The sequence below is a fragment of the Mixophyes fleayi genome, chromosome 6, assembly GCF_038048845.1.
Source record: "Mixophyes fleayi isolate aMixFle1 chromosome 6, aMixFle1.hap1, whole genome shotgun sequence".
NCBI lineage: Eukaryota > Metazoa > Chordata > Amphibia > Anura > Limnodynastidae > Mixophyes > Mixophyes fleayi.
In genome coordinates, this window is record NC_134407.1 from 68,754,052 (window position 1) to 68,777,445 (window position 23,394).

The following is a 23,394-nucleotide window of genomic DNA, read 5'->3' on the forward strand; positions in this document are numbered from 1 at the left end:
CGATGTCTGCACCTTCTCTTGGATCTAACGAAAATGGCAGCAGTGGGATTTGAACCCACGCCTCCGAAGAGACTGGAGCCTTAATCCAGCGCCTTAGACCGCTCGGCCATGCTACCACTCATGATCTCTCTTTCGTGAGCTCTAAGATCTGACAATCAGAACAACAAAGCCTATAAATTCTGCATTTGAAAGCTGAGTATCTTCTTTATCTATACGTTGGAACCACATGAAGAACTAATAAAAATGGCAGCAGTGGGATTTGAACCCACGCCTCCGAAGAGACTGGAGCCTAAATCCAGCGCCTTAGACCGCTCGGCCATGCTACCACTCATGAGCTTGCTTTCGTGAGCTCTAAGATCTGAAAAATGTCAATCAGATCAACAAAGCCTACAAATTCTGCATTTGTTTGAAAGCTGCATTTCAAAAAAAAATGTCAGGAGAAAAATCCGTAAAATGCTAAATTACATGCGATAACCACAAATCAGAAAAAGGTTGAATAAAGTGCTGCAGCGATAAAGTTGATTACAAATATTTACATTTTAATTGAGTTGCTATTTGTTCATTTCAACTGAATACCACAAAAATTTAGAGACAAGATCCAAACGTCTTATTTTGGCATCAGTGGGATTCAAAGACATACCTTCAAAAAAACACAAGCAAAAATTCAATCCCTTACACCAATGAGCCATGCTGCCACCTTTGCTTTTCTATTTGTATGAAAAGTTGATAACATGATAAAATGTTAGTTATGATGGTGCCTGGCGGTATATACATCACACTAAAATAATTTTCGTTTCTCTTCACTGTTTTCAAATCACTTTATTTAGAAATATTTTAAACCGGTTTGAGGAATGTCTTCGACACATGACTAAAGTTGCGATTTAGCTAAAATATACTTCCACAGGTAACACCAGCTGGATTTCTCAACTCCAGTCCTCAGGACCCCTAACAGTGCATGTTTTCCATATCTCCTTGCTTAAGCACAGGTGTATTCATAACTGACTGACACATTCTAACAGATCTACAGGTGGTATAATTATTTCCCTTGTCACCTGGAAAGCAAGCACTGTTAAGGGTCCTGAGGACTGGAGTTGAGAAACACTGATCTTCACGCTTGAATGACATCTATACCGATGTCTGCATCTTCTCTTGGATCTAACGAAAATGGCAGCAGTGGGATTTGAACCCACGCCTCCGAAGAGACTGGAGCCTTAATCCAGCGCCTTAGACCGCTCGGCCATGCTACCACTCATGATCTCTCTTTCGTGAGCTCTAAAATCTGACAATCAGAACAACAAAGCCTATAAATTCTGCATTTGAAAGCTGAGTATCTTCTTTATCTATACGTTGGAACCACATGAAGAACTAATAAAAATGGCAGCAGTGGGATTTGAACCCACGCCTCCAAAGAGACTGGAGCCTAAATCCAGTGCCTTAGACCGCTCGGCCATGCTACCACTCATGAGCTTGCTTTCGTGAGCTCTAAGATCTGAAAAATGTCAATCAGATCAACAAAGCCTACAAATTCTGCATTTGAAAGCTGCATTTCAAAAAAAAATGTCAGGAGAAAAATCCGTAAAATGCTAAATTACATGCGATAACCACAAATCAGAAAAAGGTTGAATAAAGTGCTGCAGCGATAAAGTTGATTACAAATATTTACATTTTAATTGAGTTGCTATTTGTTCATTTCAACTGAATACCACAAAAATTTAGAGACAAGATCCAAACGTCTTATTTTGGCATCAGTGGGATTCAAAGACATACCTTCAAAAAAACACAAGCAAAAATTCAATCCCTTACACCAATGAGCCATGCTGCCACCTTTGCTTTTCTATTTGTATGAAAAGTTGATAACATGATGAAATGTTAGTTATGATGGTGCCTGGCGGTATATACATCACACTAAAATAATTTCCGTTTCTCTTCACTGTTTTCAAATCACTTTATTTAGAAATATTTTAAACCAGTTTGAGGAATGTCTTCGACACATGACTAAAGTTGCGATTGAGCTAAAATATACTTCCACAGGTAACACCAGCTGGATTTCTCAACTCCAGTCCTCAGGACCCCTAACAGTGCATGTTTTCCATATCTCCTTGCTTAAGCACAGGTGTATTCATAACTGACTGACACATTCTAACAGATCTACAGGTGGTATAATTATTTCCCTTGTCACCTGGAAAGCAAGCACTGTTAAGGGTCCTGAGGACTGGAGTTGAGAAACACTGATCTTCACGCTTGAACGACATCTATACCGATGTCTGCACCTTCTCTTGGATCTAACGAAAATGGCAGCAGTGGGATTTGAACCTACGCCTCCGAAGAGACTGGAGCCTTAATCCAGCGCCTTAGACCGCTCGGCCATGCTACCACTCATGATCTCTCTTTCGTGAGCTCTAAGATCTGACAATCAGAACAACAAAGCCTATAAATTCTGCATTTGAAAGCTGAGTATCTTCTTTATCTATACGTTGGAACCACATGAAGAACTAATAAAAATGGCAGCAGTGGGATTTGAACCCACGCCTCCGAAGAGACTGGAGCCTTAATCCAGCGCCTTAGACCGCTCGGCCATGCTACCACTCATGAGCTTGCTTTCGTGAGCTCTAAGATCTGAAAAATGTCAATCAGATCAACAAAGCCTACAAATTCTGCATTTGAAAGCTGCATTTCAAAAAAAAATGTCAGGAGAAAAATCCGTAAAATGCTAAATTACATGCGATAACCACAAATCAGAAACAGGTTGAATAAAGTGCTGCAGCGATAAAGTTGATTACAAATATTTACATTTTAATTGAGTTGCTATTTGTTCATTTCAACTGAATACCACAAAAATTTAGAGACAAGATCCAAACGTCTTATTTTGGCATCAGTGGGATTCAAAGACATACCTTCAAAAAAACACAAGCAAAAATTCAATCCCTTACACCAATGAGCCATGCTGCCACCTTTGCTTTTCTATTTGTATGAAAAGTTGATAACATGATAAAATGTTAGTTATGATGGTGCCTGGCGGTATATACATCACACTAAAATAATTTTCGTTTCTCTTCACTGTTTTCAAATCACTTTATTTAGAAATATTTTAAACCGGTTTGAGGAATGTCTTCGACACATGACTAAAGTTGCGATTTAGCTAAAATATACTTCCACAGGTAACACCAGCTGGATTTCTCAACTCCAGTCCTCAGGACCCCTAACAGTGCATGTTTTCCATATCTCCTTGCTTAAGCACAGGTGTATTCATAACTGACTGACACATTCTAACAGATCTACAGGTGGTATAATTATTTCCCTTGTCACCTGGAAAGCAAGCACTGTTAAGGGTCCTGAGGACTGGAGTTGAGAAACACTGATCTTCACGCTTGAATGACATCTATACCGATGTCTGCACCTTCTCTTGGATCTAACGAAAATGGCAGCAGTGGGATTTGAACCCACGCCTCCGAAGAGACTGGAGCCTTAATCCAGCGCCTTAGACCGCTCGGCCATGCTACCACTCATGATCTCTCTTTCGTGAGCTCTAAGATCTGACAATCAGAACAACAAAGCCTATAAATTCTGCATTTGAAAGCTGAGTATCTTCTTTATCTATACGTTGGAACCACATGAAGAACTAATAAAAATGGCAGCAGTGGGATTTGAACCCACGCCTCCGAAGAGACTGGAGCCTAAATCCAGCGCCTTAGACCGCTCGGCCATGCTACCACTCATGAGCTTGCTTTCGTGAGCTCTAAGATCTGAAAAATGTCAATCAGATCAACAAAGCCTACAAATTCTGCATTTGTTTGAAAGCTGCATTTCAAAAAAAAATGTCAGGAGAAAAATCCGTAAAATGCTAAATTACATGCGATAACCACAAATCAGAAAAAGGTTGAATAAAGTGCTGCAGCGATAAAGTTGATTACAAATATTTACATTTTAATTGAGTTGCTATTTGTTCATTTCAACTGAATACCACAAAAATTTAGAGACAAGATCCAAACGTCTTATTTTGGCATCAGTGGGATTCAAAGACATACCTTCAAAAAAACACAAGCAAAAATTCAATCCCTTACACCAATGAGCCATGCTGCCACCTTTGCTTTTCTATTTGTATGAAAAGTTGATAACATGATAAAATGTTAGTTATGATGGTGCCTGGCGGTATATACATCACACTAAAATAATTTTCGTTTCTCTTCACTGTTTTCAAATCACTTTATTTAGAAATATTTTAAACCGGTTTGAGGAATGTCTTCGACACATGACTAAAGTTGCGATTTAGCTAAAATATACTTCCACAGGTAACACCAGCTGGATTTCTCAACTCCAGTCCTCAGGACCCCTAACAGTGCATGTTTTCCATATCTCCTTGCTTAAGCACAGGTGTATTCATAACTGACTGACACATTCTAACAGATCTACAGGTGGTATAATTATTTCCCTTGTCACCTGGAAAGCAAGCACTGTTAAGGGTCCTGAGGACTGGAGTTGAGAAACACTGATCTTCACGCTTGAATGACATCTATACCGATGTCTGCACCTTCTCTTGGATCTAACGAAAATGGCAGCAGTGGGATTTGAACCCACGCCTCCGAAGAGACTGGAGCCTTAATCCAGCGCCTTAGACCGCTCGGCCATGCTACCACTCATGATCTCTCTTTCGTGAGCTCTAAGATCTGACAATCAGAACAACAAAGCCTATAAATTCTGCATTTGAAAGCTGAGTATCTTCTTTATCTATACGTTGGAACCACATGAAGAACTAATAAAAATGGCAGCAGTGGGATTTGAACCCACGCCTCCGAAGAGACTGGAGCCTAAATCCAGCGCCTTAGACCGCTCGGCCATGCTACCACTCATGAGCTTGCTTTCGTGAGCTCTAAGATCTGAAAAATGTCAATCAGATCAACAAAGCCTACAAATTCTGCATTTGTTTGAAAGCTGCATTTCAAAAAAAAATGTCAGGAGAAAAATCCGTAAAATGCTAAATTACATGCGATAACCACAAATCAGAAAAAGGTTGAATAAAGTGCTGCAGCGATAAAGTTGATTACAAATATTTACATTTTAATTGAGTTGCTATTTGTTCATTTCAACTGAATACCACAAAAATTTAGAGACAAGATCCAAACGTCTTATTTTGGCATCAGTGGGATTCAAAGACATACCTTCAAAAAAACACAAGCAAAAATTCAATCCCTTACACCAATGAGCCATGCTGCCACCTTTGCTTTTCTATTTGTATGAAAAGTTGATAACATGATAAAATGTTAGTTATGATGGTGCCTGGCGGTATATACATCACACTAAAATAATTTTCGTTTCTCTTCACTGTTTTCAAATCACTTTATTTAGAAATATTTTAAACCGGTTTGAGGAATGTCTTCGACACATGACTAAAGTTGCGATTTAGCTAAAATATACTTCCACAGGTAACACCAGCTGGATTTCTCAACTCCAGTCCTCAGGACCCCTAACAGTGCATGTTTTCCATATCTCCTTGCTTAAGCACAGGTGTATTCATAACTGACTGACACATTCTAACAGATCTACAGGTGGTATAATTATTTCCCTTGTCACCTGGAAAGCAAGCACTGTTAAGGGTCCTGAGGACTGGAGTTGAGAAACACTGATCTTCACGCTTGAATGACATCTATACCGATGTCTGCATCTTCTCTTGGATCTAACGAAAATGGCAGCAGTGGGATTTGAACCCACGCCTCCGAAGAGACTGGAGCCTTAATCCAGCGCCTTAGACCGCTCGGCCATGCTACCACTCATGATCTCTCTTTCGTGAGCTCTAAGATCTGACAATCAGAACAACAAAGCCTATAAATTCTGCATTTGAAAGCTGAGTATCTTCTTTATCTATACGTTGGAACCACATGAAGAACTAATAAAAATGGCAGCAGTGGGATTTGAACCCACGCCTCCAAAGAGACTGGAGCCTAAATCCAGTGCCTTAGACCGCTCGGCCATGCTACCACTCATGAGCTTGCTTTCGTGAGCTCTAAGATCTGAAAAATGTCAATCAGATCAACAAAGCCTACAAATTCTGCATTTGAAAGCTGCATTTCAAAAAAAAATGTCAGGAGAAAAATCCGTAAAATGCTAAATTACATGCGATAACCACAAATCAGAAAAAGGTTGAATAAAGTGCTGCAGCGATAAAGTTGATTACAAATATTTACATTTTAATTGAGTTGCTATTTGTTCATTTCAACTGAATACCACAAAAATTTAGAGACAAGATCCAAACGTCTTATTTTGGCATCAGTGGGATTCAAAGACATACCTTCAAAAAAACACAAGCAAAAATTCAATCCCTTACACCAATGAGCCATGCTGCCACCTTTGCTTTTCTATTTGTATGAAAAGTTGATAACATGATGAAATGTTAGTTATGATGGTGCCTGGCGGTATATACATCACACTAAAATAATTTCCGTTTCTCTTCACTGTTTTCAAATCACTTTATTTAGAAATATTTTAAACCAGTTTGAGGAATGTCTTCGACACATGACTAAAGTTGCGATTGAGCTAAAATATACTTCCACAGGTAACACCAGCTGGATTTCTCAACTCCAGTCCTCAGGACCCCTAACAGTGCATGTTTTCCATATCTCCTTGCTTAAGCACAGGTGTATTCATAACTGACTGACACATTCTAACAGATCTACAGGTGGTATAATTATTTCCCTTGTCACCTGGAAAGCAAGCACTGTTAAGGGTCCTGAGGACTGGAGTTGAGAAACACTGATCTTCACGCTTGAACGACATCTATACCGATGTCTGCACCTTCTCTTGGATCTAACGAAAATGGCAGCAGTGGGATTTGAACCTACGCCTCCGAAGAGACTGGAGCCTTAATCCAGCGCCTTAGACCGCTCGGCCATGCTACCACTCATGATCTCTCTTTCGTGAGCTCTAAGATCTGACAATCAGAACAACAAAGCCTATAAATTCTGCATTTGAAAGCTGAGTATCTTCTTTATCTATACGTTGGAACCACATGAAGAACTAATAAAAATGGCAGCGGTGGGATTTGAACCCACGCCTCCGAAGAGACTGGAGCCTAAATCCAGCGCCTTAGACCGCTCGGCCATGCTACCACTCATGAGCTTGCTTTCGTGAGCTCTAAGATCTGAAAAATGTCAATCAGATCAACAAAGCCTACAAATTCTGCATTTGAAAGCTGCATTTCAAAAAAAAATGTCAGGAGAAAAATCCGTAAAATGCTAAATTACATGCGATAACCACAAATCAGAAACAGGTTGAATAAAGTGCTGCAGCGATAAAGTTGATTACAAATATTTACATTTTAATTGAGTTGCTATTTGTTCATTTCAACTGAATACCACAAAAATTTAGAGACAAGATCCAAACGTCTTATTTTGGCATCAGTGGGATTCAAAGACATACCTTCAAAAAAACACAAGCAAAAATTCAATCCCTTACACCAATGAGCCATGCTGCCACCTTTGCTTTTCTATTTGTATGAAAAGTTGATAACATGATGAAATGTTAGTTATGATGGTGCCTGGCGGTATATACATCACACTAAAATAATTTTCGTTTCTCTTCACTGTTTTTAAATCACTTTATTTAGAAATATTTTAAACCGGTTTCAGGAATGTCTTCGACACATGACTAAAGTTGCGATTTAGCTAAAATATACTTCCACGGGTAACACCAGCTGGATTTCTCAACTCCAGTCCTCAGGACCCCTAACAGTGCATGTTTTCCATATCGCCTTGCTTAAGCACAGGTGTATTCATAACTGACTGACACATTCTAACAGATCTACAGGTGGTATAATTATTTCCCTTGTCACCTGGAAAGCAAGCACTGTTAAGGGTCCTGAGGACTGGAGTTGAGAAACACTGATCTTCACGCTTGAACGACATCTATACCGATCTTTGCACCTTCTCTTGGATCTAACGAAAATGGCAGCAGAGGGATTTGAACCCACGCCTCCGAAGAGACTGGAGCCTTAATCCAGCGCCTTAGACCGCTCGGCCATGCTACCACTCATGATCTCTCTTTCGTGAGCTCTAAGATCTGACAATCAGAACAACAAAGCCTATAAATTCTGCATTTGAAAGCTGAGTATCTTCTTTATCTATACGTTGGAACCACATGAAGAACTAATAAAAATGGCAGCAGGGGGATTTGAACCCACGCCTCCGAAGAGACTGGAGCCTAAATCCAGCGCCTTAGACCGCTCGGCCATGCTACCACTCATGAGCTTGCTTTCGTGAGCTCTAAGATCTGAAAAATGTCAATCAGATCAACAAAGCCTACAAATTCTGCATTTGAAAGCTGCATTTCAAAAAAAAATGTCAGGAGAAAAATCCGTAAAATGCTAAATTACATGCGATAACCACAAATCAGAAAAAGGTTGAATAAAGTGCTTAACCGATAAAGTTGATTACAAATATTTACATTTTAATTGAGTTGCTATTTGTTCATTTCAACTGAATACCACAAAAATTTAGAGACAAGATCCAAACTGCTTATTTTGGCATCAGTGGGATTCAAAGACATACCTTCAAAAAAACACAAGCAAAAATTCAATCCCTTACACCAATGAGCCATGCTGCCACCTTTGCTTTTCTATTTGTATGAAAAGTTGATAACATGATGAAATGTTAGTTATGATGGTGCCTGGCGGTATATACATCACACTAAAATAATCACTTTATTTAGAAATATTTTAAACCGGTTTCAGGAATGTCTTCGACACATGACTAAAGTTGCGATTTAGCTAAAATATACTTCCACAGGTAACACCAGCTGGATTTCTCAACTCCAGTCCTCAGGACCCCTAACAGTGCATGTTTTCCATATCTCCTTGCTTAAGCACAGGTGTATTCATAACTGACTGACACATTCTAACAGATCTACAGGTGGTATAATTATTTCCCTTGTCACCTGGAAAGCAAGCACTGTTAAGGGTCCTGAGGACTGGAGTTGAGAAACACTGATCTTCACGCTTGAACGACATCTATACCGATCTCTGCACCTTCTCTTGGATCTAACGAAAATGGCAGCAGTGGGATTTGAACCCACGCCTCCGAAGAGACTGGAGCCTTAATCCAGCGCCTTAGACCGCTCGGCCATGCTACCACTCATGATCTTTTTTTCGTGAGCTCTAAGATCTGACAATCAGAACAACAAAGCCTATAAATTCTGCATTTGAAAGCTGAGTATCTTCTTTATCTATACGTTGGAACCACATGAAGAACTAATAAAAATGGCAGCAGTGGGATTTCAACCCACGCCTCCGAAGAGACTGGAGCCTAAATCCAGCGCCTTAGACCGCTCGGCCATGCTACCACTCATGAGCTTGCTTTCGTGAGCTCTAAGATCTGAAAAATGTCAATCAGATCAACAAAGCCTACAAATTCTGCATTTGAAAGCTGCATTTCAAAAAAAAATGTCAGGAGAAAAATCCGTAAAATGCTAAATTACATGCGATAACCACAAATCAGAAAAAGGTTGAATAAAGTGCTTAACCGATAAAGTTGATTACAAATATTTACATTTTAATTGAGTTGCTATTTGTTCATTTCAACTGAATACCACAAAAATTTAGAGACAAGATCCAAACTGCTTATTTTGGCATCAGTGGGATTCAAAGACATACCTTCAAAAAAACACAAGCAAAAATTCAATCCCTTACACCAATGAGCCATGCTGCCACCTTTGCTTTTCTATTTGTATGAAAAGTTGATAACATGATGAAATGTTAGTTATGATGGTGCCTGGCGGTATATACATCACACTAAAATAATTTTCGTTTCTCTTCACTGTTTTTAAATCCCTTTATTTAGAAATATTTTAAACCGGTTTCAGGAATGTCTTCGACACATGACTAAAGTTGCGATTTAGCTAAAATATACTTCCACAGGTAACACCAGCTGGATTTCTCAACTCCAGTCCTCAGGACCCCTAACAGTGCATGTTTTCCATATCTCCTTGCTTAAGCACAGGTGTATTCATAACTGACTGACACATTCTAACAGATCTACAGGTGGTATAATTATTTCCCTTGTCACCTGGAAAGCAAGCACTGTTAAGGGTCCTGAGGACTGGAGTTGAGAAACACTGATCTTCACGCTTGAACGACATCTATACCGATCTCTGCACCTTCTCTTGGATCTAACGAAAATGGCAGCAGTGGGATTTGAACCCACGCCTACGAAGAGACTGGAGCCTTAATCCAGCGCCTTAGACCGCTCGGCCATGCTACCACTCATGATCTCTCTTTCGTGAGCTCTAAGATCTGACAATCAGAACAACAAAGCCTATAAATTCTGCATTTGAAAGCTGAGTATCTTCTTTATCTATACGTTGGAACCACATGAAGAACTAATAAAAATGGCAGCAGTGGGATTTGAACCCACGCCTCCGAAGAGACTGGAGCCTAAATCCAGCGCCTTAGACCGCTCGGCCATGCTACCACTCATGAGCTTGCTTTCGTGAGCTCTAAGATCTGAAAAATGTCAATCAGATCAACAAAGCCTACAAATTCTGCATTTGAAAGCTGCATTTCAAAAAAAAATGTCAGGAGAAAAATCCGAAAAATGCTAAATTACATGCGATAACCACAAATCAGAAAAAGGTTGAATAAAGTGCTTAACCGATAAAGTTGATTACAAATATTTACATTTTAATTGAGTTGCTATTTGTTCATTTCAACTGAATACCACAAAAATTTAGAGACAAGATCCAAACTGCTTATTTTGGCATCAGTGGGATTCAAAGACATACCTTCAAAAAAACACAAGCAAAAATTCAATCCCTTACACCAATGAGCCATGCTGCCACCTTTGCTTTTCTATTTGTATGAAAAGTTGATAACATGATGAAATGTTAGTTATGATGGTGCCTGGCGGTATATACATCACACTAAAATAATTTTCGTTTCTCTTCACTGTTTTTAAATCCCTTTATTTAGAAATATTTTAAACCGGTTTCAGGAATGTCTTCGACACATGACTAAAGTTGCGATTTAGCTAAAATATACTTCCACAGGTAACACCAGCTGGATTTCTCAACTCCAGTCCTCAGGACCCCTAACAGTGCATGTTTTCCATATCTCCTTGCTTAAGCACAGGTGTATTCATAACTGACTGACACATTCTAACAGATCTACAGGTGGTATAATTATTTCCCTTGTCACCTGGAAAGCAAGCACTGTTAAGGGTCCTGAGGACTGGAGTTGAGAAACACTGATCTTCACGCTTGAACGACATCTATACCGATCTCTGCACCTTCTCTTGGATCTAACGAAAATGGCAGCAGTGGGATTTGAACCCACGCCTCCGAAGAGACTGGAGCCTTAATCCAGCGCCTTAGACCGCTCGGCCATGCTACCACTCATGATCTCTCTTTCGTGAGCTCTAAGATCTGACAATCAGAACAACAAAGCCTATAAATTCTGCATTTGAAAGCTGAGTATCTTCTTTATCTATACGTTGGAACCACATGAAGAACTAATAAAAATGGCAGCAGTGGGATTTGAACCCACGCCTCCGAAGAGACTGGAGCCTAAATCCAGCGCCTTAGACCGCTCGGCCATGCTACCACTCATGAGCTTGCTTTCGTGAGCTCTAAGATCTGAAAAATGTCAATCAGATCAACAAAGCCTACAAATTCTGCATTTGAAAGCTGCATTTCAAAAAAAAATGTCAGGAGAAAAATCCGAAAAATGCTAAATTACATGCGATAACCACAAATCAGAAAAAGGTTGAATAAAGTGCTTAACCGATAAAGTTGATTACAAATATTTACATTTTAATTGAGTTGCTATTTGTTCATTTCAACTGAATACCACAAAAATTTAGAGACAAGATCCAAACTGCTTATTTTGGCATCAGTGGGATTCAAAGACATACCTTCAAAAAAACACAAGCAAAAATTCAATCCCTTACACCAATGAGCCATGCTGCCACCTTTGCTTTTCTATTTGTATGAAAAGTTGATAACATGATGAAATGTTAGTTATGATGGTGCCTGGCGGTATATACATCACACTAAAATAATCACTTTATTTAGAAATATTTTAAACCGGTTTCAGGAATGTCTTCGACACATGACTAAAGTTGCGATTTAGCTAAAATATACTTCCACAGGTAACACCAGCTGGATTTCTCAACTCCAGTCCTCAGGACCCCTAACAGTGCATGTTTTCCATATCTCCTTGCTTAAGCACAGGTGTATTCATAACTGACTGACACATTCTAACAGATCTACAGGTGGTATAATTATTTCCCTTGTCACCTGGAAAGCAAGCACTGTTAAGGGTCCTGAGGACTGGAGTTGAGAAACACTGATCTTCACGCTTGAACGACATCTATACCGATCTTTGCACCTTCTCTTGGATCTAACGAAAATGGCAGCAGTGGGATTTGAACCCACGCCTCCGAAGAGACTGGAGCCTTAATCCAGCGCCTTAGACCGCTCGGCCATGCTACCACTCATGATCTCTCTTTCGTGAGCTCTAAGATCTGACAATCAGAACAACAAAGCCTATAAATTCTGCATTTGAAAGCTGAGTATCTTCTTTATCTATACGTTGGAACCACATGAAGAACTAATAAAAATGGCAGCAGTGGGATTTCAACCCACGCCTCCGAAGAGACTGGAGCCTAAATCCAGCGCCTTAGACCGCTCGGCCATGCTACCACTCATGAGCTTGCTTTCGTGAGCTCTAAGATCTGAAAAATGTCAATCAGATCAACAAAGCCTACAAATTCTGCATTTGAAAGCTGCATTTCAAAAAAAAATGTCAGGAGAAAAATCCGTAAAATGCTAAATTACATGCGATAACCACAAATCAGAAAAAGGTTGAATAAAGTGCTTAACCGATAAAGTTGATTACAAATATTTACATTTTAATTGAGTTGCTATTTGTTCATTTCAACTGAATACCACAAAAATTTAGAGACAAGATCCAAACTGCTTATTTTGGCATCAGTGGGATTCAAAGACATACCTTCAAAAAAACACAAGCAAAAATTCAATCCCTTACACCAATGAGCCATGCTGCCACCTTTGCTTTTCTATTTGTATGAAAAGTTGATAACATGATGAAATGTTAGTTATGATGGTGCCTGGCGGTATATACATCACACTAAAATAATTTTCGTTTCTCTTCACTGTTTTTAAATCCCTTTATTTAGAAATATTTTAAACCGGTTTCAGGAATGTCTTCGACACATGACTAAAGTTGCGATTTAGCTAAAATATACTTCCACAGGTAACACCAGCTGGATTTCTCAACTCCAGTCCTCAGGACCCCTAACAGTGCATGTTTTCCATATCTCCTTGCTTAAGCACAGGTGTATTCATAACTGACTGACACATTCTAACAGATCTACAGGTGGTATAATTATTTCCCTTGTCACCTGGAAAGCAAGCACTGTTAAGGGTCCTGAGGACTGGAGTTGAGAAACACTGATCTTCACGCTTGAACGACATCTATACCGATCTCTGCACCTTCTCTTGGATCTAACGAAAATGGCAGCAGTGGGATTTGAACCCACGCCTCCGAAGAGACTGGAGCCTTAATCCAGCGCCTTAGACCGCTCGGCCATGCTACCACTCATGATCTCTCTTTCGTGAGCTCTAAGATCTGACAATCAGAACAACAAAGCCTATAAATTCTGCATTTGAAAGCTGAGTATCTTCTTTATCTATACGTTGGAACCACATGAAGAACTAATAAAAGTGGCAGCAGTGGGATTTGAACCCACGCCTCCGAAGAGACTGGAGCCTAAATCCAGCGCCTTAGACCGCTCGGCCATGCTACCACTCATGAGCTTGCTTTCGTGAGCTCTAAGATCTGAAAAATGTCAATCAGATCAACAAAGCCTACAAATTCTGCATTTGAAAGCTGCATTTCAAAAAAAAATGTCAGGAGAAAAATCCGTAAAATGCTAAATTACATGCGATAACCACAAATCAGAAAAAGGTTGAATAAAGTGCTTAACCGATAAAGTTGATTACAAATATTTACATTTTAATTGAGTTGCTATTTGTTCATTTCAACTGAATACCACAAAAATTTAGAGACAAGATCCAAACTGCTTATTTTGGCATCAGTGGGATTCAAAGACATACCTTCAAAAAAACACAAGCAAAAATTCAATCCCTTACACCAATGAGCCATGCTGCCACCTTTGCTTTTCTATTTGTATGAAAAGTTGATAACATGATGAAATGTTAGTTATGATGGTGCCTGGCGGTATATACATCACACTAAAATAATTTTCGTTTCTCTTCACTGTTTTTAAATCACTTTATTTAGAAATATTTTAAACCGGTTTCAGGAATGTCTTCGACACATGACTAAAGTTGCGATTTAGCTAAAATATACTTCCACAGGTAACACCAGCTGGATTTCTCAACTCCAGTCCTCAGGACCCCTAACAGTGCATGTTTTCCATATCTCCTTGCTTAAGCACAGGTGTATTCATAACTGACTGACACATTCTAACAGATCTACAGGTGGTATAATTATTTCCCTTGTCACCTGGAAAGCAAGCACTGTTAAGGGTCCTGAGGACTGGAGTTGAGAAACACTGATCTTCACGCTTGAACGACATCTATACCGATCTTTGCACCTTCTCTTGGATCTAACGAAAATGGCAGCAGAGGGATTTGAACCCACGCCTCCGAAGAGACTGGAGCCTTAATCCAGCGCCTTAGACCGCTCGGCCATGCTACCACTCATGATCTCTCTTTCGTGAGCTCTAAGATCTGACAATCAGAACAACAAAGCCTATAAATTCTGCATTTGAAAGCTGAGTATCTTCTTTATCTATACGTTGGAACCACATGAAGAACTAATAAAAATGGCAGCAGTGGGATTTGAACCCACGCCTCCGAAGAGACTGGAGCCTAAATCCAGCGCCTTAGACCGCTCGGCCATGCTACCACTCATGAGCTTGCTTTCGTGAGCTCTAAGATCTGAAAAATGTCAATCAGATCAACAAAGCCTACAAATTCTGCATTTGAAAGCTGCATTTCAAAAAAAAATGTCAGGAGAAAAATCCGTAAAATGCTAAATTACATGCGATAACCACAAATCAGAAAAAGGTTGAATAAAGTGCTTAACCGATAAAGTTGATTACAAATATTTACATTTTAATTGAGTTGCTATTTGTTCATTTCAACTGAATACCACAAAAATTTAGAGACAAGATCCAAACTGCTTATTTTGGCATCAGTGGGATTCAAAGACATACCTTCAAAAAAACACAAGCAAAAATTCAATCCCTTACACCAATGAGCCATGCTGCCACCTTTGCTTTTCTATTTGTATGAAAAGTTGATAACATGATGAAATGTTAGTTATGATGGTGCCTGGCGGTATATACATCACACTAAAATAATTTTCGTTTCTCTTCACTGTTTTTAAATCCCTTTATTTAGAAATATTTTAAACCGGTTTCAGGAATGTCTTCGACACATGACTAAAGTTGCGATTTAGCTAAAATATACTTCCACAGGTAACACCAGCTGGATTTCTCAACTCCAGTCCTCAGGACCCCTAACAGTGCATGTTTTCCATATCTCCTTGCTTAAGCACAGGTGTATTCATAACTGACTGACACATTCTAACAGATCTACAGGTGGTATAATTATTTCCCTTGTCACCTGGAAAGCAAGCACTGTTAAGGGTCCTGAGGACTGGAGTTGAGAAACACTGATCTTCACGCTTGAACGACATCTATACCGATCTCTGCACCTTCTCTTGGATCTAACGAAAATGGCAGCAATGGGATTTGAACCCACGCCTCCGAAGAGACTGGAGCCTTAATCCAGCGCCTTAGACCGCTCGGCCATGCTACCACTCATGATCTCTCTTTCGTGAGCTCTAAGATCTGACAATCAGAACAACAAAGCCTATAAATTCTGCATTTGAAAGCTGAGTATCTTCTTTATCTATACGTTGGAACCACATGAAGAACTAATAAAAATGGCAGCAGTGGGATTTGAACCCACGCCTCCGAAGAGACTGGAGCCTAAATCCAGCGCCTTAGACCGCTCGGCCATGCTACCACTCATGAGCTTGCTTTCGTGAGCTCTAAGATCTGAAAAATGTCAATCAGATCAACAAAGCCTACAAATTCTGCATTTGAAAGCTGCATTTCAAAAAAAAATGTCAGGAGAAAAATCCGTAAAATGCTAAATTACATGCGATAACCACAAATCAGAAAAAGGTTGAATAAAGTGCTTAACCGATAAAGTTGATTACAAATATTTACATTTTAATTGAGTTGCTATTTGTTCATTTCAACTGAATACCACAAAAATTTAGAGACAAGATCCAAACTGCTTATTTTGGCATCAGTGGGATTCAAAGACATACCTTCAAAAAAACACAAGCAAAAATTCAATCCCTTACACCAATGAGCCATGCTGCCACCTTTGCTTTTCTATTTGTATGAAAAGTTGATAACATGATGAAATGTTAGTTATGATGGTGCCTGGCGGTATATACATCACACTAAAATAATTTTCGTTTCTCTTCACTGTTTTTAAATCCCTTTATTTAGAAATATTTTAAACCGGTTTCAGGAATGTCTTCGACACATGACTAAAGTTGCGATTTAGCTAAAATATACTTCCACAGGTAACACCAGCTGGATTTCTCAACTCCAGTCCTCAGGACCCCTAACAGTGCATGTTTTCCATATCTCCTTGCTTAAGCACAGGTGTATTCATAACTGACTGACACATTCTAACAGATCTACAGGTGGTATAATTATTTCCCTTGTCACCTGGAAAGCAAGCACTGTTAAGGGTCCTGAGGACTGGAGTTGAGAAACACTGATCTTCACGCTTGAACGACATCTATACCGATCTCTGCACCTTCTCTTGGATCTAACGAAAATGGCAGCAGTGGGATTTGAACCCACGCCTCCGAAGAGACTGGAGCCTTAATCCAGCGCCTTAGACCGCTCGGCCATGCTACCACTCATGATCTCTCTTTCGTGAGCTCTAAGATCTGACAATCAGAACAACAAAGCCTATAAATTCTGCATTTGAAAGCTGAGTATCTTCTTTATCTATACGTTGGAACCACATGAAGAACTAATAAAAATGGCAGCAGTGGGATTTGAACCCACGCCTCCGAAGAGACTGGAGCCTAAATCCAGCGCCTTAGACCGCTCGGCCATGCTACCACTCATGAGCTTGCTTTCGTGAGCTCTAAGATCTGAAAAATGTCAATCAGATCAACAAAGCCTACAAATTCTGCATTTGAAAGCTGCATTTCAAAAAAAAATGTCAGGAGAAAAATCCGTAAAATGCTAAATTACATGCGATAACCACAAATCAGAAAAAGGTTGAATAAAGTGCTTAACCGATAAAGTTGATTACAAATATTTACATTTTAATTGAGTTGCTATTTGTTCATTTCAACTGAATACCACAAAAATTTAGAGACAAGATCCAAACTGCTTATTTTGGCATCAGTGGGATTCAAAGACATACCTTCAAAAAAACACAAGCAAAAATTCAATCCCTTACACCAATGAGCCATGCTGCCACCTTTGCTTTTCTATTTGTATGAAAAGTTGATAACATGATGAAATGTTAGTTATGATGGTGCCTGGCGGTATATACATCACACTAAAATAATTTTCGTTTCTCTTCACTGTTTTTAAATCACTTTATTTAGAAATATTTTAAACCGGTTTCAGGAATGTCTTCGACACATGACTAAAGTTGCGATTTAGCTAAAATATACTTCCACAGGTAACACCAGCTGGATTTCTCAACTCCAGTCCTCAGGACCCCTAACAGTGCATGTTTTCCATATCTCCTTGCTTAAGCACAGGTGTATTCATAACTGACTGACACATTCTAACAGATCTACAGGTGGTATAATTATTTCCCTTGTCACCTGGAAAGCAAGCACTGTTAAGGGTCCTGAGGACTGGAGTTGAGAAACACTGATCTTCACGCTTGAACGACATCTATACCGATCTTTGCACCTTCTCTTGGATCTAACGAAAATGGCAGCAGAGGGATTTGAACCCACGCCTCCGAAGAGACTGGAGCCTTAATCCAGCGCCTTAGACCGCTCGGCCATGCTACCACTCATGATCTCTCTTTCGTGAGCTCTAAGATCTGACAATCAGAACAACAAAGCCTATAAATTCTGCATTTGAAAGCTGAGTATCTTCTTTATCTATACGTTGGAACCACATGAAGAACTAATAAAAATGGCAGCAGTGGGATTTGAACCCACGCCTCCGAAGAGACTGGAGCCTAAATCCAGCGCCTTAGACCGCTCGGCCATGCTACCACTCATGAGCTTGCTTTCGTGAGCTCTAAGATCTGAAAAATGTCAATCAGATCAACAAAGCCTACAAATTCTGCATTTGAAAGCTGCATTTCAAAAAAAAATGTCAGGAGAAAAATCCGTAAAATGCTAAATTACATGCGATAACCACAAATCAGAAAAAGGTTGAATAAAGTGCTTAACCGATAAAGTTGATTACAAATATTTACATTTTAATTGAGTTGCTATTTGTTCATTTCAACTGAATACCACAAAAATTTAGAGACAAGATCCAAACTGCTTATTTTGGCATCAGTGGGATTCAAAGACATACCTTCAAAAAAACACAAGCAAAAATTCAATCCCTTACACCAATGAGCCATGCTGCCACCTTTGCTTTTCTATTTGTATGAAAAGTTGATAACATGATGAAATGTTAGTTATGATGGTGCCTGGCGGTATATACATCACACTAAAATAATTTTCGTTTCTCTTCACTGTTTTTAAATCCCTTTATTTAGAAATATTTTAAACCGGTTTCAGGAATGTCTTCGACACATGACTAAAGTTGCGATTTAGCTAAAATATACTTCCACAGGTAACACCAGCTGGATTTCTCAACTCCAGTCCTCAGGACCCCTAACAGTGCATGTTTTCCATATCTCCTTGCTTAAGCACAGGTGTATTCATAACTGACTGACACATTCTAACAGATCTACAGGTGGTATAATTATTTCCCTTGTCACCTGGAAAGCAAGCACTGTTAAGGGTCCTGAGGACTGGAGTTGAGAAACACTGATCTTCACGCTTGAACGACATCTATACCGATCTCTGCACCTTCTCTTGGATCTAACGAAAATGGCAGCAATGGGATTTGAACCCACGCCTCCGAAGAGACTGGAGCCTTAATCCAGCGCCTTAGACCGCTCGGCCATGCTACCACTCATGATCTCTCTTTCGTGAGCTCTAAGATCTGACAATCAGAACAACAAAGCCTATAAATTCTGCATTTGAAAGCTGAGTATCTTCTTTATCTATACGTTGGAACCACATGAAGAACTAATAAAAATGGCAGCAGTGGGATTTGAACCCACGCCTCCGAAGAGACTGGAGCCTAAATCCAGCGCCTTAGACCGCTCGGCCATGCTACCACTCATGAGCTTGCTTTCGTGAGCTCTAAGATCTGAAAAATGTCAATCAGATCAACAAAGCCTACAAATTCTGCATTTGAAAGCTGCATTTCAAAAAAAAATGTCAGGAGAAAAATCCGTAAAATGCTAAATTACATGCGATAACCACAAATCAGAAAAAGGTTGAATAAAGTGCTTAACCGATAAAGTTGATTACAAATATTTACATTTTAATTGAGTTGCTATTTGTTCATTTCAACTGAATACCACAAAAATTTAGAGACAAGATCCAAACTGCTTATTTTGGCATCAGTGGGATTCAAAGACATACCTTCAAAAAAACACAAGCAAAAATTCAATCCCTTACACCAATGAGCCATGCTGCCACCTTTGCTTTTCTATTTGTATGAAAAGTTGATAACATGATGAAATGTTAGTTATGATGGTGCCTGGCGGTATATACATCACACTAAAATAATTTTCGTTTCTCTTCACTGTTTTTAAATCCCTTTATTTAGAAATATTTTAAACCGGTTTCAGGAATGTCTTCGACACATGACTAAAGTTGCGATTTAGCTAAAATATACTTCCACAGGTAACACCAGCTGGATTTCTCAACTCCAGTCCTCAGGACCCCTAACAGTGCATGTTTTCCATATCTCCTTGCTTAAGCACAGGTGTATTCATAACTGACTGACACATTCTAACAGATCTACAGGTGGTATAATTATTTCCCTTGTCACCTGGAAAGCAAGCACTGTTAAGGGTCCTGAGGACTGGAGTTGAGAAACACTGATCTTCACGCTTGAACGACATCTATACCGATCTCTGCACCTTCTCTTGGATCTAACGAAAATGGCAGCAGTGGGATTTGAACCCACGCCTCCGAAGAGACTGGAGCCTTAATCCAGCGCCTTAGACCGCTCGGCCATGCTACCACTCATGATCTCTCTTTCGTGAGCTCTAAGATCTGACAATCAGAACAACAAAGCCTATAAATTCTGCATTTGAAAGCTGAGTATCTTCTTTATCTATACGTTGGAACCACATGAAGAACTAATAAAAATGGCAGCAGTGGGATTTGAACCCACGCCTCCGAAGAGACTGGAGCCTAAATCCAGCGCCTTAGACCGCTCGGCCATGCTACCACTCATGAGCTTGCTTTCGTGAGCTCTAAGATCTGAAAAATGTCAATCAGATCAACAAAGCCTACAAATTCTGCATTTGAAAGCTGCATTTCAAAAAAAAATGTCAGGAGAAAAATCCGTAAAATGCTAAATTACATGCGATAACCACAAATCAGAAAAAGGTTGAATAAAGTGCTTAACCGATAAAGTTGATTACAAATATTTACATTTTAATTGAGTTGCTATTTGTTCATTTCAACTGAATACCACAAAAATTTAGAGACAAGATCCAAACTGCTTATTTTGGCATCAGTGGGATTCAAAGACATACCTTCAAAAAAACACAAGCAAAAATTCAATCCCTTACACCAATGAGCCATGCTGCCACCTTTGCTTTTCTATTTGTATGAAAAGTTGATAACATGATGAAATGTTAGTTATGATGGTGCCTGGCGGTATATACATCACACTAAAATAATTTTCGTTTCTCTTCACTGTTTTTAAATCACTTTATTTAGAAATATTTTAAACCGGTTTCAGGAATGTCTTCGACACATGACTAAAGTTGCGATTTAGCTAAAATATACTTCCACAGGTAACACCAGCTGGATTTCTCAACTCCAGTCCTCAGGACCCCTAACAGTGCATGTTTTCCATATCTCCTTGCTTAAGCACAGGTGTATTCATAACTGACTGACACATTCTAACAGATCTACAGGTGGTATAATTATTTCCCTTGTCACCTGGAAAGCAAGCACTGTTAAGGGTCCTGAGGACTGGAGTTGAGAAACACTGATCTTCACGCTTGAACGACATCTATACCGATCTTTGCACCTTCTCTTGGATCTAACGAAAATGGCAGCAGAGGGATTTGAACCCACGCCTCCGAAGAGACTGGAGCCTTAATCCAGCGCCTTAGACCGCTCGGCCATGCTACCACTCATGATCTCTCTTTCGTGAGCTCTAAGATCTGACAATCAGAACAACAAAGCCTATAAATTCTGCATTTGAAAGCTGAGTATCTTCTTTATCTATACGTTGGAACCACATGAAGAACTAATAAAAATGGCAGCAGTGGGATTTGAACCCACGCCTCCGAAGAGACTGGAGCCTAAATCCAGCGCCTTAGACCGCTCGGCCATGCTACCACTCATGAGCTTGCTTTCGTGAGCTCTAAGATCTGAAAAATGTCAATCAGATCAACAAAGCCTACAAATTCTGCATTTGAAAGCTGCATTTCAAAAAAAAATGTCAGGAGAAAAATCCGTAAAATGCTAAATTACATGCGATAACCACAAATCAGAAAAAGGTTGAATAAAGTGCTTAACCGATAAAGTTGATTACAAATATTTACATTTTAATTGAGTTGCTATTTGTTCATTTCAACTGAATACCACAAAAATTTAGAGACAAGATCCAAACTGCTTATTTTGGCATCAGTGGGATTCAAAGACATACCTTCAAAAAAACACAAGCAAAAATTCAATCCCTTACACCAATGAGCCATGCTGCCACCTTTGCTTTTCTATTTGTATGAAAAGTTGATAACATGATGAAATGTTAGTTATGATGGTGCCTGGCGGTATATACATCACACTAAAATAATTTTCGTTTCTCTTCACTGTTTTTAAATCACTTTATTTAGAAATATTTTAAACCGGTTTCAGGAATGTCTTCGACACATGACTAAAGTTGCGATTTAGCTAAAATATACTTCCACAGGTAACACCAGCTGGATTTCTCAACTCCAGTCTTCAGGACCCCTAACAGTGCATGTTTTCCATATCTCCTTGCTTAAGCACAGGTGTATTCATAACTGACTGACACATTCTAACAGATCTACAGGTGGTATAATTATTTCCCTTGTCACCTGGAAAGCAAGCACTGTTAAGGGTCCTGAGGACTGGAGTTGAGAAACACTGATCTTCACGCTTGAACGACATCTATACCGATCTCTGCACCTTCTCTTGGATCTAACGAAAATGGCAGCAGTGGGATTTGAACCCACGCCTCCGAAGAGACTGGAGCCTTAATCCAGCGCCTTAGACCGCTCGGCCATGCTACCACTCATGATCTCTCTTTCGTGAGCTCTAAGATCTGACAATCAGAACAACAAAGCCTATAAATTCTGCATTTGAAAGCTGAGTATCTTCTTTATCTATACGTTGGAACCACATGAAGAACTAATAAAAATGGCAGCAGTGGGATTTCAACCCACGCCTCCGAAGAGACTGGAGCCTAAATCCAGCGCCTTAGACCGCTCGGCCATGCTACCACTCATGAGCTTGCTTTCGTGAGCTCTAAGATCTGAAAAATGTCAATCAGATCAACAAAGCCTACAAATTCTGCATTTGAAAGCTGCATTTCAAAAAAAAATGTCAGGAGAAAAATCCGTAAAATGCTAAATTACATGCGATAACCACAAATCAGAAAAAGGTTGAATACCACAAAAATTTAGAGACAAGATCCAAACTGCTTATTTTGGCATCAGTGGGATTCAAAGACATACCTTCAAAAAAACACAAGCAAAAATTCAATCCCTTACACCAATGAGCCATGCTGCCACCTTTGCTTTTCTATTTGTATGAAAAGTTGATAACATGATGAAATGTTAGTTATGATGGTGCCTGGCGGTATATACATCACACTAAAATAATTTTCGTTTCTCTTCACTGTTTTTAAATCACTTTATTTAGAAATATTTTAAACCGGTTTCAGGAATGTCTTCGACACATGACTAAAGTTGCGATTTAGCTAAAATATACTTCCACAGGTAACACCAGCTGGATTTCTCAACTCCAGTCTTCAGGACCCCTAACAGTGCATGTTTTCCATATCTCCTTGC

General features: G+C 39.5%; 42 non-coding genes across 42 annotated transcripts; all 42 read right to left on the reverse strand.

Annotated features, from left to right (window-relative positions):
- Positions 1 to 34: 34 nt before the first annotated feature.
- TRNAL-AAG (transfer RNA leucine (anticodon AAG)) lies at positions 35 to 116 on the reverse strand. Its single transcript has one exon. It is a non-coding gene; the product is annotated as a tRNA-Leu (tRNA).
- Positions 117 to 244: 128 nt separating this feature from the next.
- On the reverse strand, positions 245 to 326 carry TRNAL-UAG (transfer RNA leucine (anticodon UAG)). Its single transcript has one exon. It is a non-coding gene; the product is annotated as a tRNA-Leu (tRNA).
- An 839-nt stretch (positions 327 to 1,165) lies between these two features.
- On the reverse strand, positions 1,166 to 1,247 carry TRNAL-AAG (transfer RNA leucine (anticodon AAG)). Its single transcript has one exon. It is a non-coding gene; the product is annotated as a tRNA-Leu (tRNA).
- Positions 1,248 to 1,375: 128 nt separating this feature from the next.
- On the reverse strand, positions 1,376 to 1,457 carry TRNAL-UAG (transfer RNA leucine (anticodon UAG)). The gene has a single exon. It is a non-coding gene; the product is annotated as a tRNA-Leu (tRNA).
- Positions 1,458 to 2,292: 835 nt separating this feature from the next.
- On the reverse strand, positions 2,293 to 2,374 carry TRNAL-AAG (transfer RNA leucine (anticodon AAG)). The gene has a single exon. It is a non-coding gene; the product is annotated as a tRNA-Leu (tRNA).
- Positions 2,375 to 2,502: 128 nt separating this feature from the next.
- On the reverse strand, positions 2,503 to 2,584 carry TRNAL-AAG (transfer RNA leucine (anticodon AAG)). Its single transcript has one exon. It is a non-coding gene; the product is annotated as a tRNA-Leu (tRNA).
- Positions 2,585 to 3,419: 835 nt separating this feature from the next.
- Positions 3,420 to 3,501, reverse strand: TRNAL-AAG (transfer RNA leucine (anticodon AAG)). Its single transcript has one exon. It is a non-coding gene; the product is annotated as a tRNA-Leu (tRNA).
- Positions 3,502 to 3,629: 128 nt separating this feature from the next.
- TRNAL-UAG (transfer RNA leucine (anticodon UAG)) lies at positions 3,630 to 3,711 on the reverse strand. Its single transcript has one exon. It is a non-coding gene; the product is annotated as a tRNA-Leu (tRNA).
- Positions 3,712 to 4,550: 839 nt separating this feature from the next.
- TRNAL-AAG (transfer RNA leucine (anticodon AAG)) lies at positions 4,551 to 4,632 on the reverse strand. The gene has a single exon. It is a non-coding gene; the product is annotated as a tRNA-Leu (tRNA).
- A 128-nt stretch (positions 4,633 to 4,760) lies between these two features.
- On the reverse strand, positions 4,761 to 4,842 carry TRNAL-UAG (transfer RNA leucine (anticodon UAG)). The gene has a single exon. It is a non-coding gene; the product is annotated as a tRNA-Leu (tRNA).
- Positions 4,843 to 5,681: 839 nt separating this feature from the next.
- Positions 5,682 to 5,763, reverse strand: TRNAL-AAG (transfer RNA leucine (anticodon AAG)). The gene has a single exon. It is a non-coding gene; the product is annotated as a tRNA-Leu (tRNA).
- Positions 5,764 to 5,891: 128 nt separating this feature from the next.
- Positions 5,892 to 5,973, reverse strand: TRNAL-UAG (transfer RNA leucine (anticodon UAG)). Its single transcript has one exon. It is a non-coding gene; the product is annotated as a tRNA-Leu (tRNA).
- An 835-nt stretch (positions 5,974 to 6,808) lies between these two features.
- TRNAL-AAG (transfer RNA leucine (anticodon AAG)) lies at positions 6,809 to 6,890 on the reverse strand. The gene has a single exon. It is a non-coding gene; the product is annotated as a tRNA-Leu (tRNA).
- Positions 6,891 to 7,018: 128 nt separating this feature from the next.
- On the reverse strand, positions 7,019 to 7,100 carry TRNAL-UAG (transfer RNA leucine (anticodon UAG)). Its single transcript has one exon. It is a non-coding gene; the product is annotated as a tRNA-Leu (tRNA).
- An 835-nt stretch (positions 7,101 to 7,935) lies between these two features.
- TRNAL-AAG (transfer RNA leucine (anticodon AAG)) lies at positions 7,936 to 8,017 on the reverse strand. The gene has a single exon. It is a non-coding gene; the product is annotated as a tRNA-Leu (tRNA).
- Positions 8,018 to 8,145: 128 nt separating this feature from the next.
- On the reverse strand, positions 8,146 to 8,227 carry TRNAL-UAG (transfer RNA leucine (anticodon UAG)). The gene has a single exon. It is a non-coding gene; the product is annotated as a tRNA-Leu (tRNA).
- An 808-nt stretch (positions 8,228 to 9,035) lies between these two features.
- On the reverse strand, positions 9,036 to 9,117 carry TRNAL-AAG (transfer RNA leucine (anticodon AAG)). The gene has a single exon. It is a non-coding gene; the product is annotated as a tRNA-Leu (tRNA).
- A 128-nt stretch (positions 9,118 to 9,245) lies between these two features.
- TRNAL-UAG (transfer RNA leucine (anticodon UAG)) lies at positions 9,246 to 9,327 on the reverse strand. Its single transcript has one exon. It is a non-coding gene; the product is annotated as a tRNA-Leu (tRNA).
- Positions 9,328 to 10,162: 835 nt separating this feature from the next.
- TRNAL-AAG (transfer RNA leucine (anticodon AAG)) lies at positions 10,163 to 10,244 on the reverse strand. Its single transcript has one exon. It is a non-coding gene; the product is annotated as a tRNA-Leu (tRNA).
- Positions 10,245 to 10,372: 128 nt separating this feature from the next.
- On the reverse strand, positions 10,373 to 10,454 carry TRNAL-UAG (transfer RNA leucine (anticodon UAG)). Its single transcript has one exon. It is a non-coding gene; the product is annotated as a tRNA-Leu (tRNA).
- An 835-nt stretch (positions 10,455 to 11,289) lies between these two features.
- Positions 11,290 to 11,371, reverse strand: TRNAL-AAG (transfer RNA leucine (anticodon AAG)). Its single transcript has one exon. It is a non-coding gene; the product is annotated as a tRNA-Leu (tRNA).
- Positions 11,372 to 11,499: 128 nt separating this feature from the next.
- Positions 11,500 to 11,581, reverse strand: TRNAL-UAG (transfer RNA leucine (anticodon UAG)). The gene has a single exon. It is a non-coding gene; the product is annotated as a tRNA-Leu (tRNA).
- An 808-nt stretch (positions 11,582 to 12,389) lies between these two features.
- Positions 12,390 to 12,471, reverse strand: TRNAL-AAG (transfer RNA leucine (anticodon AAG)). The gene has a single exon. It is a non-coding gene; the product is annotated as a tRNA-Leu (tRNA).
- Positions 12,472 to 12,599: 128 nt separating this feature from the next.
- Positions 12,600 to 12,681, reverse strand: TRNAL-UAG (transfer RNA leucine (anticodon UAG)). The gene has a single exon. It is a non-coding gene; the product is annotated as a tRNA-Leu (tRNA).
- Positions 12,682 to 13,516: 835 nt separating this feature from the next.
- Positions 13,517 to 13,598, reverse strand: TRNAL-AAG (transfer RNA leucine (anticodon AAG)). Its single transcript has one exon. It is a non-coding gene; the product is annotated as a tRNA-Leu (tRNA).
- A 128-nt stretch (positions 13,599 to 13,726) lies between these two features.
- Positions 13,727 to 13,808, reverse strand: TRNAL-UAG (transfer RNA leucine (anticodon UAG)). Its single transcript has one exon. It is a non-coding gene; the product is annotated as a tRNA-Leu (tRNA).
- Positions 13,809 to 14,643: 835 nt separating this feature from the next.
- Positions 14,644 to 14,725, reverse strand: TRNAL-AAG (transfer RNA leucine (anticodon AAG)). Its single transcript has one exon. It is a non-coding gene; the product is annotated as a tRNA-Leu (tRNA).
- Positions 14,726 to 14,853: 128 nt separating this feature from the next.
- Positions 14,854 to 14,935, reverse strand: TRNAL-UAG (transfer RNA leucine (anticodon UAG)). Its single transcript has one exon. It is a non-coding gene; the product is annotated as a tRNA-Leu (tRNA).
- An 835-nt stretch (positions 14,936 to 15,770) lies between these two features.
- On the reverse strand, positions 15,771 to 15,852 carry TRNAL-AAG (transfer RNA leucine (anticodon AAG)). The gene has a single exon. It is a non-coding gene; the product is annotated as a tRNA-Leu (tRNA).
- Positions 15,853 to 15,980: 128 nt separating this feature from the next.
- Positions 15,981 to 16,062, reverse strand: TRNAL-UAG (transfer RNA leucine (anticodon UAG)). The gene has a single exon. It is a non-coding gene; the product is annotated as a tRNA-Leu (tRNA).
- Positions 16,063 to 16,897: 835 nt separating this feature from the next.
- Positions 16,898 to 16,979, reverse strand: TRNAL-AAG (transfer RNA leucine (anticodon AAG)). The gene has a single exon. It is a non-coding gene; the product is annotated as a tRNA-Leu (tRNA).
- Positions 16,980 to 17,107: 128 nt separating this feature from the next.
- TRNAL-UAG (transfer RNA leucine (anticodon UAG)) lies at positions 17,108 to 17,189 on the reverse strand. The gene has a single exon. It is a non-coding gene; the product is annotated as a tRNA-Leu (tRNA).
- Positions 17,190 to 18,024: 835 nt separating this feature from the next.
- TRNAL-AAG (transfer RNA leucine (anticodon AAG)) lies at positions 18,025 to 18,106 on the reverse strand. Its single transcript has one exon. It is a non-coding gene; the product is annotated as a tRNA-Leu (tRNA).
- Positions 18,107 to 18,234: 128 nt separating this feature from the next.
- Positions 18,235 to 18,316, reverse strand: TRNAL-UAG (transfer RNA leucine (anticodon UAG)). Its single transcript has one exon. It is a non-coding gene; the product is annotated as a tRNA-Leu (tRNA).
- An 835-nt stretch (positions 18,317 to 19,151) lies between these two features.
- TRNAL-AAG (transfer RNA leucine (anticodon AAG)) lies at positions 19,152 to 19,233 on the reverse strand. Its single transcript has one exon. It is a non-coding gene; the product is annotated as a tRNA-Leu (tRNA).
- Positions 19,234 to 19,361: 128 nt separating this feature from the next.
- TRNAL-UAG (transfer RNA leucine (anticodon UAG)) lies at positions 19,362 to 19,443 on the reverse strand. The gene has a single exon. It is a non-coding gene; the product is annotated as a tRNA-Leu (tRNA).
- An 835-nt stretch (positions 19,444 to 20,278) lies between these two features.
- TRNAL-AAG (transfer RNA leucine (anticodon AAG)) lies at positions 20,279 to 20,360 on the reverse strand. The gene has a single exon. It is a non-coding gene; the product is annotated as a tRNA-Leu (tRNA).
- Positions 20,361 to 20,488: 128 nt separating this feature from the next.
- Positions 20,489 to 20,570, reverse strand: TRNAL-UAG (transfer RNA leucine (anticodon UAG)). The gene has a single exon. It is a non-coding gene; the product is annotated as a tRNA-Leu (tRNA).
- An 835-nt stretch (positions 20,571 to 21,405) lies between these two features.
- Positions 21,406 to 21,487, reverse strand: TRNAL-AAG (transfer RNA leucine (anticodon AAG)). Its single transcript has one exon. It is a non-coding gene; the product is annotated as a tRNA-Leu (tRNA).
- Positions 21,488 to 21,615: 128 nt separating this feature from the next.
- Positions 21,616 to 21,697, reverse strand: TRNAL-UAG (transfer RNA leucine (anticodon UAG)). The gene has a single exon. It is a non-coding gene; the product is annotated as a tRNA-Leu (tRNA).
- Positions 21,698 to 22,532: 835 nt separating this feature from the next.
- Positions 22,533 to 22,614, reverse strand: TRNAL-AAG (transfer RNA leucine (anticodon AAG)). The gene has a single exon. It is a non-coding gene; the product is annotated as a tRNA-Leu (tRNA).
- A 128-nt stretch (positions 22,615 to 22,742) lies between these two features.
- On the reverse strand, positions 22,743 to 22,824 carry TRNAL-UAG (transfer RNA leucine (anticodon UAG)). Its single transcript has one exon. It is a non-coding gene; the product is annotated as a tRNA-Leu (tRNA).
- Between the last annotated feature and the right edge of the window lie 570 nt (positions 22,825 to 23,394).